We start from the raw sequence: 12,697 nt of genomic DNA, 5'->3' as shown, positions 1-12,697 counted from the left end.
TTCAGATCCGACCAGTTCGTAGAGATGAGATTCGTGATCTAGTTTGACGGATGTACTCTTTCGTGCATCTATACCTCTCATCTGAACTTTGAAAGTAAAAGGTCCACATAAAACAGCTCGGAATATGGATGAGGATCAAGTTTATTTTCATGTACATACGTCGTGAATTTTGCGGCATCAGCACAATCAAATACATCAAACTTATAAAAAAATACAACAATAATACGATACTTAAAAGAGCAAAGCCAGTGTGCTATGTTAATGAGCTCATGGATTGTTTAGAATCTGTTGGTAAAGCAAACAAAATCTTTTCCTAAAATCTCTTGTGCGTGCCTTCGTACCCCTATATCCCTGGTGACGGCAGTGAAAAGAGGGCACGTCCTGGGTGGTGGGAGCCCTTAATGACATTTGCCAATTTTTTGAGGAATCGGCTTTTTAAAGATGTTCTCAATGTTGGGGTCTCGTGTCCATGAAGTAGTTAGATGAAACCCTCAGCTGCTATTACCGGTCATTTGCGGTAGCGCCTACATACCAGATGATGATTCCACCAGTTAGAATGTTAGATTTCCGCAGAAATTTTTTTGGGTGACATACTAAATCTTCTCAAATTTCAAATGACATATAACACTGGCAGGCGTTTTTCCCAATTGCATATATATTTTGGGATCTAGATGGATATTCAGAGAGATTGGCGTCCTGGAGCTTAAACTTCACACCCTTTCCATTGCTGACCCCTCGATTAGGACTAATGTGTGTTTCTTCGCCTCCCCTTTCTGAAGTCGTCAATAAACTCCTTTCTCTTACTGATATTGAGAACAAGATTATTGTTGTGGCACCTCTTAACCATCTGATTAATCTCACTCTTGTACGTCCCTTCATCAAACTGTGAGATTCTGCCGAGAGCAGTTTTCATCGGCAAATTTATAAATCATGTTTATGCCAAAATCGCATTCGAAAAGATCAACTGAGCCTGCTGTTCTTTTAGATTTCACGTAAGTCTATCCAGTATTCGCCAAGAAGCTTCCTTCCGTAATATCTCTTCTTACTTCCGGATTATATCTCTACCGTCTCCGTGGGGAATATTTGTGAATACAGTACATGATGCTTGGTTGCTGATTTCAGGCAGAAACATGATGCTAAGTAAATAGAAATGTCGTCCAAGCTCTATTTGACCTTTGATGCTGAGTATACTTCATCCAGTGCTCAAGAGAATGAAGAAGACCGAAGACTTCGACATCAGCGAATACAAAAGTAATTTCCCTGCAACCATCCCTATTCCTTGTAATTGTTGAAACGGAAATAGATATCCATGCTCGGTATAACGTGCACTTATTCAACACCTGCTTTTACGTCTGTCTCAACTGAACTGCCACTACAAGCTTATCTTTGCATTAGTTCTGAGCACCCACAACTGTGGCAATTCCCTCCCTTTTATACAACAGAGAGTGTGTCATCGTGTTCCAGCAGACAGGGTATTTGGCTTATCTTCCCTATGCATATTGACACACACGAGTTAAAGATCTGCCAAAGTCTCTCTGTGAACATATTTGTCTTGAAATTCAGAGCTCTGCAAGCTTCTCAATCTTGTCTACAATGTCCTCTCAATCTTGTTGTGCCCGACCAGATATCTCAAGGTGGGACCCGTTTTTGGGCAGTCATGTGAAAGTCCCGAACATTGCAAATAATTCAAAAACTGTTTGCAACTTTTCTCATCTATTTCTATTGATATGCTACTTACATCTCCACATTTAGATCATGCAATTTAAAACACGAAGGTATTTGCTGTTAAATATTACCCGTGATGTTTTTCGGTGAATGGTACTGTGATATACTAAATAACTACAAATCAGTGTGTACTATCATCCATCTAACTGCTCCATTCGTCCCTGCACTTTCCTTTCCTGCACGAGACAAATAGAACATCAACGGGCAATTGGATCTCTGGCGACCTATCCTAATAGTCCTACTTCTGCCCTGTGCTGGTGTCCTTTAATTCCTTGCAAGGAACCTTCAACTCCTTGCAATAATTCTGAAATATACTGGTGAATACATTAAAAATAATATGCAGCAAATTTATTTCGAAAGCGCCAACGGTGCTAAAAATAAATAAAGCACAGTCTGAAGCTGCAATGGACAATCACATGTCCATAGTTAATAGATTTTGAAGGAGATGCAACTTGTAGTTATGTAAGTATCGGTGCGTCATCTGCCGTGGAAATCAATCCAATATTCCTGTATCGGTCCTTATGAATTCCAGATGAACCCTAATATGCTTCTGGAGATGTGATATCTCTCATCTCGCATCTAGAGTGGTGATATAAGTCAGTATCTTATTATCTTGGCTCGGCTGCTGGTACTGAGTTTTGAGGATTATATGGTCTTACTTGGTGAGGCCCATTGCATTCCCTTTAGCACTCCTTTCCTCAATTATTAACCCCTCAGCTCACCGTACAGAGAAGTGCAACTGACTGATGGCTATAATATTGCCAGCATTGTAAACAATGTGATCTTACGATGGAAAATTAATGAATGAATTTATGGTCTATGTTCCAGCAAATTTTGTTAAGTGTCAGTTGCTGAGTTTAGAGGGTACATATTTAAAACAACAGTGTGTTAGAAGTCGTGGATATTCGAAAGAGAAGAAGGAAATTCATGCATGCAGATTACGGAAATGTCACAGACTAAAGCAGTCGCCAATATCGACGTTTAAGTTTGCATTTAGGAGAATAAAACGCTCAAGTGGAAGTCAAGCAGCAACTACATAAAGCAAAGCTCGCCAGAAGAAAGGAATATCACAGTATTTATTGAATTATCTCTTTCCTTTACTCTATGGGGATGGGCTACAGAGGCAACTGCTCGGAATATGTTAGGGGTGGGGAGGTCAATATTGTCAATCGCCTGTAGGGACAGTGCTCTTTCTCATTTGATGTCACTTTCATGAATTTAACTGTAATTATGATAAATAGAACTCTACATCATCAAATGAATATAATCGACTTCCTATATGTGGGAAATGAATTCCACTTCCTCAATACCTAATGAATTCCAACTCCAATTCTCGGCACTAGGCATTTACCAGAAGTTAAACTAGAGAAAGGGATTTCACCGTCTGGGATTGTACGGATCTAAATCTGGATCGAGAGGATACGTGGTCAGTAATTTAAAAAAAAGCACATTAAGTAAAATTGACACGGACCGCACAGAACTATTTTCTTAAGTTAGGATATGGTCTAACCAAATGACTCATGCACGCTCCGAATTAAGTTTGGAATCCAGTACCTATTAAATGCCATTGAACGAATGTTAAATTGAAACCTGAAGTTCAAAACGGTCTGATAAACAAGTGCTTCAAGGGGAGTGGGTCATCTGTGTATGTTGCTTTCCTAAGAAAATATATATTTCGATTTCAGATGTCGGTGAAATTCCGGTAGACCTGGATGACTATTCAGGTGGTGAAGAAGAATTCGTAAACTTGGATGAAGATGTTTGTTCTGCTTCAACGCTTCTCGTCTTTGTGATCCTCTTTATGATGAGTATGATGTACAGCGCATTTACAACGACTATTAAGGTAACAGCAACTTTCAATGGTCCAGTAGCCGAAACAAACACATTAAAATGTTTGACGTATATTTCACATTTTATCGCGGTGCAAGTTGTGAATTAATTCTTCTAACATAAGCAATTCAGGTTTTCCCCAATGTACGTTTGGGTTTCGGTGAAGATTCCATGGTGTTTACATTTCATACCTAATAACGCGAATGAATGAGTTGTCACTGCATAAAATAACTAAAATACAATGCACGAAAATTATAACCCTAAAGGAAGGAATTACTGACAATGTCAGCGGGATTTGCCGGGAAAATGCGAAAAAACAAGAAGGAAGAAGCTGAGCGAATGATACTTTTTAATTAATTATTTGAATGCGTATGCATCAGATTCTTTGATTCACTCGTGAGTCTGTGTGCGCACGCGCGTGCGAGCGTGTGTGTACACGTGCTCACACATGTGCAGCTATCATTGTCAGTTCAAGTGAGTGTGTGTGTGCGTGAGAGAGAGAGAGAGAGAGAGAGAGAGAGAGAGAGAGAGAGAGAGAGAGAGAGAGAGAGAGAGAGAGAGAGAGAGAGAGAGAGAGATAGAGAGAGAGAGAGAGAGAGAGAGAGAGAGACGGAGAGAATTAAGAGCTGGGACGGAGACTAGAACTGGTAAATAAAACGATCATTTATGCTTAAACTTCTTCGTGGTGAAGAACCGAGGAGCAATGGATGGGGAAGAGGTGGGACACTTCTCAGTTGGGAAGCTGATCGGAAAACAAAGTAATTTTCCAGCAGGTTATCAGCGTGTCCAAATACAGGAGTATTGTAATTCGGAAGTTGAATGGTGGGACTACTAAATTAGTATTTAACAAATAGCGTTGAGCTATGCTAATCAACATAGGTGACGCTGACAGGATTGACAACTGAACAACGAATGGAAAGTGGTAATCAAATTTTATAATGAAATCACTATAGACTTCTGTTCATCTTCAGAGCAAAGCACACGAGTGTGTGGTGAAAACTGCCCAGCGGATTATCGGCAACCAATTGCCCACCATTGAGAACATCTGCCACAAGCGCTGCCTGGGCAGGGCGAAAAGCATTATCAAGGATGCGTCTCACTTTAACCATGGAAGTTTCACTCTCCTCCCAACCGGTAGGCGCTACAGGAGCCACCGCTCCCGCACCAGCAGGCACAGGAAGAACTACGTCCCTGAGGCTGTGACGCTGCTGAAACTCACATCACAGCGCTAAGCAGTATTGCACCCATATTGTACTGTCTTTGTACTTTTATATTTGTGTGCTGTAGCACGTAATTTTTATTCGCAGTTATTTTGTAAATAAACCTATCGTTTACATTTTTGGTTAGATGCTAACTGAACTTCATTTGGCTTTGTATCTGTACTCGGCACAATGACAATAAAGTTGAATGTAATCTAACAACACCTACTCCACAAACAAAGAACAGAGTGATCGTAAAATTGGATGTTAGGATGTTGTATAGAGACAAAGCACAAGTGATTGATTTCTCTCGGGTTTTCATACATCTTTAAATAATTCTTGATTCGGATGAATGAGCAACCTATGTAGTTTACACGACTAATACAAATTAAACAATTACCTTTGAATCATTCACCCACAGCATTAATAGCTTCCTGGGCGAAAGTATTCCATGCGAACCTCAGTGCCAGTGGCTAAGGAGTATTTTAAGTTTATTCTTATTGCGGTATCTTCATCTGGAGGAAATGTGTCATATTTTCTTAACCTTCAATACTGCGAAGAATTAAAATAGAAAACGTTGTCACGCTGGAAATACGCAGCATGTTAGGTTGTATCTGTGGGAAGCGAAATGCGGTGATCAATTGAGGTAGAAACCCCTTCTTTAGATCTCGAGAGGAGTTAAAGGAACTTGTAAAGCATAGTGAGTAATTAGCGTTCCTAATAGAATAAAAGCGTGATGACCACGATGACAAGAAATGACCAGGATTGTCTGATGTAAGAGTGAATGAGGTCCGTTCGAGAATTAGAACACAAGGAGAGGTACACAGAGATAGGAACGGGCCACAAGAAACTGCAGATGCGGGGAATCTGGCACAGAAACAAACCACTGGAGGAATTCGCTGGTATATGCAAGATTGTGAGGGGAGAGTTTCCCATATCGAGGCAGTATTTCAGAACTGAATGTTAAGGAGGAAAGCAGCCTACGTGAAGAAGAGAGCGGGAAGTTGACCCAAAACGCTGGAGGTGAAAATCTTATCTAGCCGGGGTGATGGACATGGACAGCTTCAGATAAATGTGGGAAATGGAGAGAAGTTGTTTTAATTTGACAGGTGGTGGCATACAAAGGTAAAGTAACGAATCATACACATGTAGCCAGACGGGAAGGATTGGATGAATATGGAGACAGATGATGGAGGGTGACAAGCGGGGATAGAAGGACCATACTTGCTGGAATCTGACAACTAAGCGACACGCTTAAGCAGGAAATTAATGTAAGAGCTCTGCAGTACTCAGCAGGTTTACCATTACAGCATGGTTTTCTGGGAGTGTCCTCTAATTAATGCAATATAAGTGGAGAAAGAGGCAAGCTGGGGCAATACTACCAACCAAGTACTGATTTAGACAGCAAAGTCGTTACGTAAATGTATCGAACTCATCATTCTGGGGATTATAAAGCTTTGAGTTTGATGTCCGTGGTGGGAAAACTATTACAGCTAATTCTTCGAGACAGAGTTTGCGAGCATTTGGCGAAGCCAAATCTGATTAAGGGTTATGATCATTCCTTTGTGAAGTTGAGGTAGTGCCTCACGAGAGTGATTAAAATTTTAGACAAAGTGAAAACAAGAAACAATAAAGATTGAGCAGTGGATACAGTAAATATACATTTTAGGAAGGCATTTGTCAAGGTTATCCATGTAGGTTAATTACGAAAGTCAGGAGACTGGCGATCCTGGGACATTTGCTGAATAAACCGGAATTAGCTCGCCCAGAGAAAATGAACTGTGGTAGTAAGTGGAGTGTATTTCGACTGGAGGGCTGTGAGTAGTGATATTCTGCAAGGGACTGTTACGACATCCCCGTAGTTTGGAATTGTTACAGATGACTTAGGTGAAAAAGTGGGAGGGTGAATTAGCCAGCTGGCAGATGACATGAAGATTGGCGGTGTTGTAGATATTGCAGATGGTTGTCGTAAGTTACAATTGGATATTAATAGGATTCAGAGCTGGGCTGAGAAGTGGCAGATGGAATTCAATACAGAAAACTGTGAGGACGTTCTCTTCAGAAGGTCGAATTTCAAGACAGAAAACCGGTTTAATGGTAGGATTCTTTGTAGCTTGAAGGAACAGAGGGAACTTGGTGTCCACGTTGTTAAGTTCCTGCTATCTCTATAAATTGGTTAAGAAAGTGTATGCTGTGTTGGCCTGTATTAGTCGGAGGATTGAGCTCAAGTGCCGTGAGGTGATCTTGCAGCTCTATAAAACTCAGTGTTACCAGATTGTGTTGTGTTCATTTCTGATTGCCTCGCTATAGTAATAAAGTGTTTGCTTTAGAGTGTCCAGTAAAGATTTACCACGATTTGGCGAGATTAGAGATCATATCGTCGTATGAAAGGCTTTTTGGACTTTTTTTTTCTTTAGAATGGGAGAAGAATGGTGACTTAATTAAACTATCACACACAAAATGATGGAAGAACATATTAGGCAGCATATATGCAAAGCAGTAAAGAACCGATATTTCGGGCCGAAAACCTTCATCAAAATTGTAAAGGAAGGAAAAAGAGCCCAGAATAAGGTTAGTGGAGGGGAAGATTTACAAGTTAGAAGGTGATAGGTAAAGTTAGGTTGTGATGAAGGTAGGTAGCTGAAGGAGGGAATATGAAGTGAGAATCGGGGAAGTAATAGGCGGAAAGGGTAAAGGACTTAAGAAAAAAATGAATTGGATTGGAGAGGAGAGTGGATCATGGGAAAAAGGCAGGAAGAGGACGTCAGAAAAATACTAGGTTAGAGGAATCGATATATGGTTATGTTCATGCTGCCAATTTGAAGGCTACCCCGATGAAATATGAGGTGTTTCTCCTCCAAACTAAGAGTGCCGTCATTTTGACGGTAAAAGAGGACATGAACGAACGTCGGAGTGGGAATAGGGATCAGAAGTAACATTTTCTGGTTGTTTTCTGTGGATTGGGGGTAGGTGCTCGTCAAAGTGATCCCCCAATTTATGTTGTAAAGGCGGCTACAGCGGGAGCACGGTATACAATGAATGACTCGAACAGTCTCACAGGTGAACTGCTGCCTCATCTAGAGGACTGTTTAGGGCCCTGAATGGTCGTGTAGAGGGAAGCTTCGGGCCGAAACCCTTTAGTGGTCAGGAGAAAAGAGATGACGAGTAGATTTAAAAGGTTGGGGAGGGGAGAGTGAAACGCAGGCTGATAACTGAAACCGGGAGGGAGGCAGAGGAAATGCCAGAATGAAGATCAGTGGGGAGTGACGAGTGGACAAAGGAATTATGGACATCTGTATAGAGTGTAAAAAAAATGTTAAGAGACATTGACGAAGTGCAAAGCCATACGCCCTTTTCCAGGTAGCATTGGTTAACAGGAGAAGATATATTTTTAAGATGACTGGAGGAAGGAACATGGAGAATATAAGAGGAACTCAGCAAGCTAGGCAGCATCCATGGACAAAAGTACAGTTGATGTTTAGGGTCGAGACCATTTGGAGGACTGGAGAAAAAACAATATGAGTAGATTTAAAAGGTGTGGGGCGGGAGAGGGGGGGCAGACACACAAGCTGGTGGGTGAAACAGGGAGGTGAAGAGCTGGGAAGTTGATTGGTGAAAGAGATTCAGGGCTGGAAAAGAACAGCGAGCAGAAATATCGATTTCATGAAATCTTGGTAATGCCATCCTCCTTTCCCATTTTGCACCCCCTTTTCCCTCTCTCACCTTATCTCTTTGCCTGCATGGCCTCCTTCTGATGCTCCTGCACCCTCTTCTTACTTCTATGGCCTTCTGCCCTCTCCTATTTTCTCCAGTGAACTTCCCAGCTCTTTGTCTGATCCGTCCTTCCCGGTTTCACCTATCACCTTGTGCCTCTCCCTCTCCTCCCCCACCTTTTAAATCTACTCTTCATCTCTTTTCTTCAGACCTCATGAAGGGTCTCTGCCCGCAAAGTTGACTGTGCTTTTCTTTCCCGTAGATGAGGGCTGGCCTGTTGTGTTGCTTTGGTTTCCAGCAGCTGCGGATTTTCTCTTGTTTCTGATTGGAGAATCTCAGACAGAGGTTTCTTACCAAGAGAATGGTCAGTCTGCGCAACACGCTGCCGTAGTGTGGTGGCAGATGCAGGTACATTCCGGACATTTAAGAAACTTTAAGATAGACGGATGTAAGAAAAGTGCACCGCTATGCTGGAGGGCAGCGGTCTATTGATTTTAGAGTAGGTTTAAAAGTCGATAGAGCAATGTGAGCCAAACGACCTGCATTGTGCAGTACTTTTCTATGCTCTATTTTCTATATTCAGAAGAAGGGTGGCGAACCTATACTCAAGGTACAGACACATTTTAATTCTCTCAGTATATTGCTCCCCGTCATCTCTGTAGGAGCAAAGTTGTGCGTAGGTCACTGCGGCTTTGTCTGACATTGCAAAATTGACCCCAGAATAAGCATTGCTGTTTGCCTGTGAAGTTCTTTGAAAGGAGAGGAGACTATCAATACCGCTATGCTTTAATCCAGCTTGAAGCCGGATCATGGCTGTCACTTAGCAAAAAGGATGTTCTTGATCCACTTTGGAAAAGTCGGACACTATGGCCAGCTCTTTGAACGGGCGTTTCTAATACACACATTTACCTGGCGGCTGAAACCATCCTCACATGGAACAACATATCCTTCAATATCTCTTACCGTAACTTGATGAAAGGTATTATCATGAGATCTCAGATGAAACCGGGGTACTTTAGGAACGTCTTTTTGAGGAAAAGATGGTACAGCCTTTGACTCGCCACCTCCATCAACCGGCTTTCCTGAACTACGAACTACGTTATTACCTACTACAATATTGCTGCTTCATGCGTTGACAAAGAGCTCATAAAGTTTATAGCTTTCCGAATCATTTTGCTCTCGTCTTCTCGAGGACTAATTATGACCTTTCCCTTTGGTTTCGGAATCACTTCGCCTCTATTTGAAGACGTAAGAAAATCGGATCCTCAGCTTCAAATTTACCCGCGCCCTTGTCAATAAATCATGCCTCACTATTTCCGGTGACCCCAACAACATTCCAGACTAATACGTATACTTCCTTTGCACCAAGTCCTTTGCGCCTCCATACACCGCAATTGCTTCCCAGATACCACTCTGACATTTCCTCATGCCACTACAGAACGTAAGTCCTTTCATCCCGTTATCAAGGGACCCACATAATGCAGATAAAGCAGAGTTTCAGTCTATTTCAAACTTCTTCTAATATAGTGTAATATATTTGTCGTTCACGATGAGGCCTCCTCCACAATGGATCCTCCACTTGAAGTTGGATGATCACTTTGCAGAATATCTGCGTTTCATTCTCAAAAGTGATGTGCGACGTCCATTTACCTCTCTATTTAATGCTACATCCAGGTCTCACTCTTGGAATGTGTGTGCATGGACCTTCGTAAACCCTTTGATAACGATCTCCAAAGCAAACTGGAAAACTAGATATATCATTGGCTTGGAGATAGGAGGTAGATCGCAGTGATTTTCTGATTGCAAATCTCCGGAGTGGTGCATCACAATGGTCACCTCTGAAACCATTGTTGACTATGCCATTTATTAATGACTTGTATTTGACGTAGAATATCTTATTAGTAAGTTTGCCCAAAATGTTTATTAACGGATACTAGTAGGATATCAGTAGCAGAGCTGACCAGAACGTTGGCAGAAGCAAGTTAGTCCTGTGACAGATCAGGGGATGAATTTTGGAACGTGAAATACACTGACATTAGAGAACATGCAGGCCAGGATAAGACACTACGAACTTTTGATGAGCAGAGACACACTGGTGTATAAGTCAATTGTTCCCCGTAGGCGGAATTACAAGAGGATGTGGCAGTAACGAAGGGATGTGGCAATTTTCTTCACTGGACTAGTAAAGATTAACGAAATTTGGACGACGTGGTTCCAATTCACAAAAGATTCACCTGGCCGGGATTGGAGTATTCTGAGCAGTACTGGTCACCATTATATTATAATCACTTGATCGCTCTGAACAGAATGTAAAAGACATTTGTCGATTTCTCTATTCCCTTGACTGGAGTTTGTCAGAAGAAATTTTATAGGTTTGGCTTGTTCTTCCTGGAGCGAAGGAGGCTGGCTTCAAAGATATATAATCAAATGAAATATGATAAGTATGTTTGGGGTAGTTAGTTGGAATGTTTGTCATGTTTTGTTGCATGGAAGAAGAGGAAGGACATTGAACGTGGAAACGAAGACAATTCCAGAGGAAGTGGTGGAGAACATTAAGCAACGTACAGTAAACATCTGGCAAATCACTTGAATAGACAAGATGTCGCATGTTGTGCAACTAATGTGACAAATGTCGGATATGTATAGGTGGTTATTTTAGAACAAAGTGGACGAAAGGGCCCGTTTCTGTCATTAGAACTCAACCTTTTATTTCATATCTTTCCTTCCTTCATTTTCTGTTCGTATTGTCTGGACGTAAACACAATATTATTCAACAGTGTCAGGCAAAGTACACTTATTCCACCCTTTCTACTCTATCATCTTCTCTGGTGCCTGGACTGTTAAATTATCCAGCTTGATGTGACTCGCCACTTTATTTCTTTTTGCATCAGAACTGATAACTTCTATCAGTAATCCATCTGTGATTTCGTTCAAATTTTCTCTCTTCGCTTTCTTGACTAATGGAACAACTTCAGCAACCCTCCAATCCTCCGGAGCATCTCCCGTCCCAACTGATGGTGAAAAGATAATCGTCAGAGTCTCAGTAATCTCCTTCATTTCCTCTCACAGCAGCTCGGGGTACATATCGCCCGGTCCCGGTGACTTATCCAACTTGATGTTTTCCAAAAGCTCCAGTTGTCTTAATATCTACATGATCAAGCTTTTCAGTCCACAGTAAGTCATCTCTACAGTTGCCAAGATCCGTTTCCATAGTGAATGCTGAAACAAAGTACTCATTAAGTACCTCTGTTACCTCCTTTGGTACCATACACACTTTTTCACTGTTAGAATCGATTGGTCCTATTCTCCCATGTCTAATCGTATTACTCTTCACCTATTTGTAGAATGCCTTGGGGTTTCCTTAATCCTGTCCGCTAAAGCCTTCACATGGCTCCTTCTAGCTCTCCTAATTTCTATTTTAAACTCCTTCCTGCTAGGCTTATAATCTCCTCGATCTCTATCATTACCTAGCTTTGTGAACCTTTCGCAATCTCTTCTTTTCTTCTTGACTAGATTTACAACAGCCTTTGTACACCACGGCTCCTGTACCCTATCAACCTTTCTCTGTCTCACTGGAATGTACCCATCCAGAACTCAACGCATTTATACCCTGAATATTTCTTCCGTATATTTCCCTGAGAATATCTGTTCCCAAGCTACGCTTCCAAGTTCCTTCATAATAACCTCATATTTCCCCTTACTCCAATTATACATTTTCCTAACATGTCTGTTCTGATCCCTCTCCAATGCTATGTTAAGGGAGATAGAATTGTGATCACTATCTCCAAAATGCTCTCCCACTGAGAGCTCCGACACCTGATCAAATTCATTGCCCAATACCAGATCAAGTACAGCCTCTCCTCTTGTAGGGTTATCTACTTATTGTGTCAAGGAACCTTCCTGAACACATCTAGCAAACTCCACCCTATCGAAACCCCTCGCTCTAGGGACATGACAATCGATATTTGGGAAATTAAATTCTCCGACAACGACAACCCTGTTATTATTACCCTTTCCAGAATCTGTCTCACTATCTGCTCCTTGATACCCCTGTTACTATTGGGTGCTCCATAAAAACACCCAGTAGAGATATTGACCCTTCCAGTTCTTAACTTCATCCCACAGAGACTCCATAAACAATTAGTCCATGTCTTCCTCCTTTTCTGCAGCCGTGGCACTATCTCTGATCAACAGTGTCACGCCTCCACCTCTTTTGCCTCCCTCCCTGT

The sequence above is a fragment of the Hypanus sabinus genome, chromosome 26, assembly GCF_030144855.1.
Source record: "Hypanus sabinus isolate sHypSab1 chromosome 26, sHypSab1.hap1, whole genome shotgun sequence".
Lineage (NCBI taxonomy): Eukaryota > Metazoa > Chordata > Chondrichthyes > Myliobatiformes > Dasyatidae > Hypanus > Hypanus sabinus.
The sequence above is the reverse complement of the archived record's forward strand: the minus strand, read 5'-3'. Positions refer to the sequence as shown.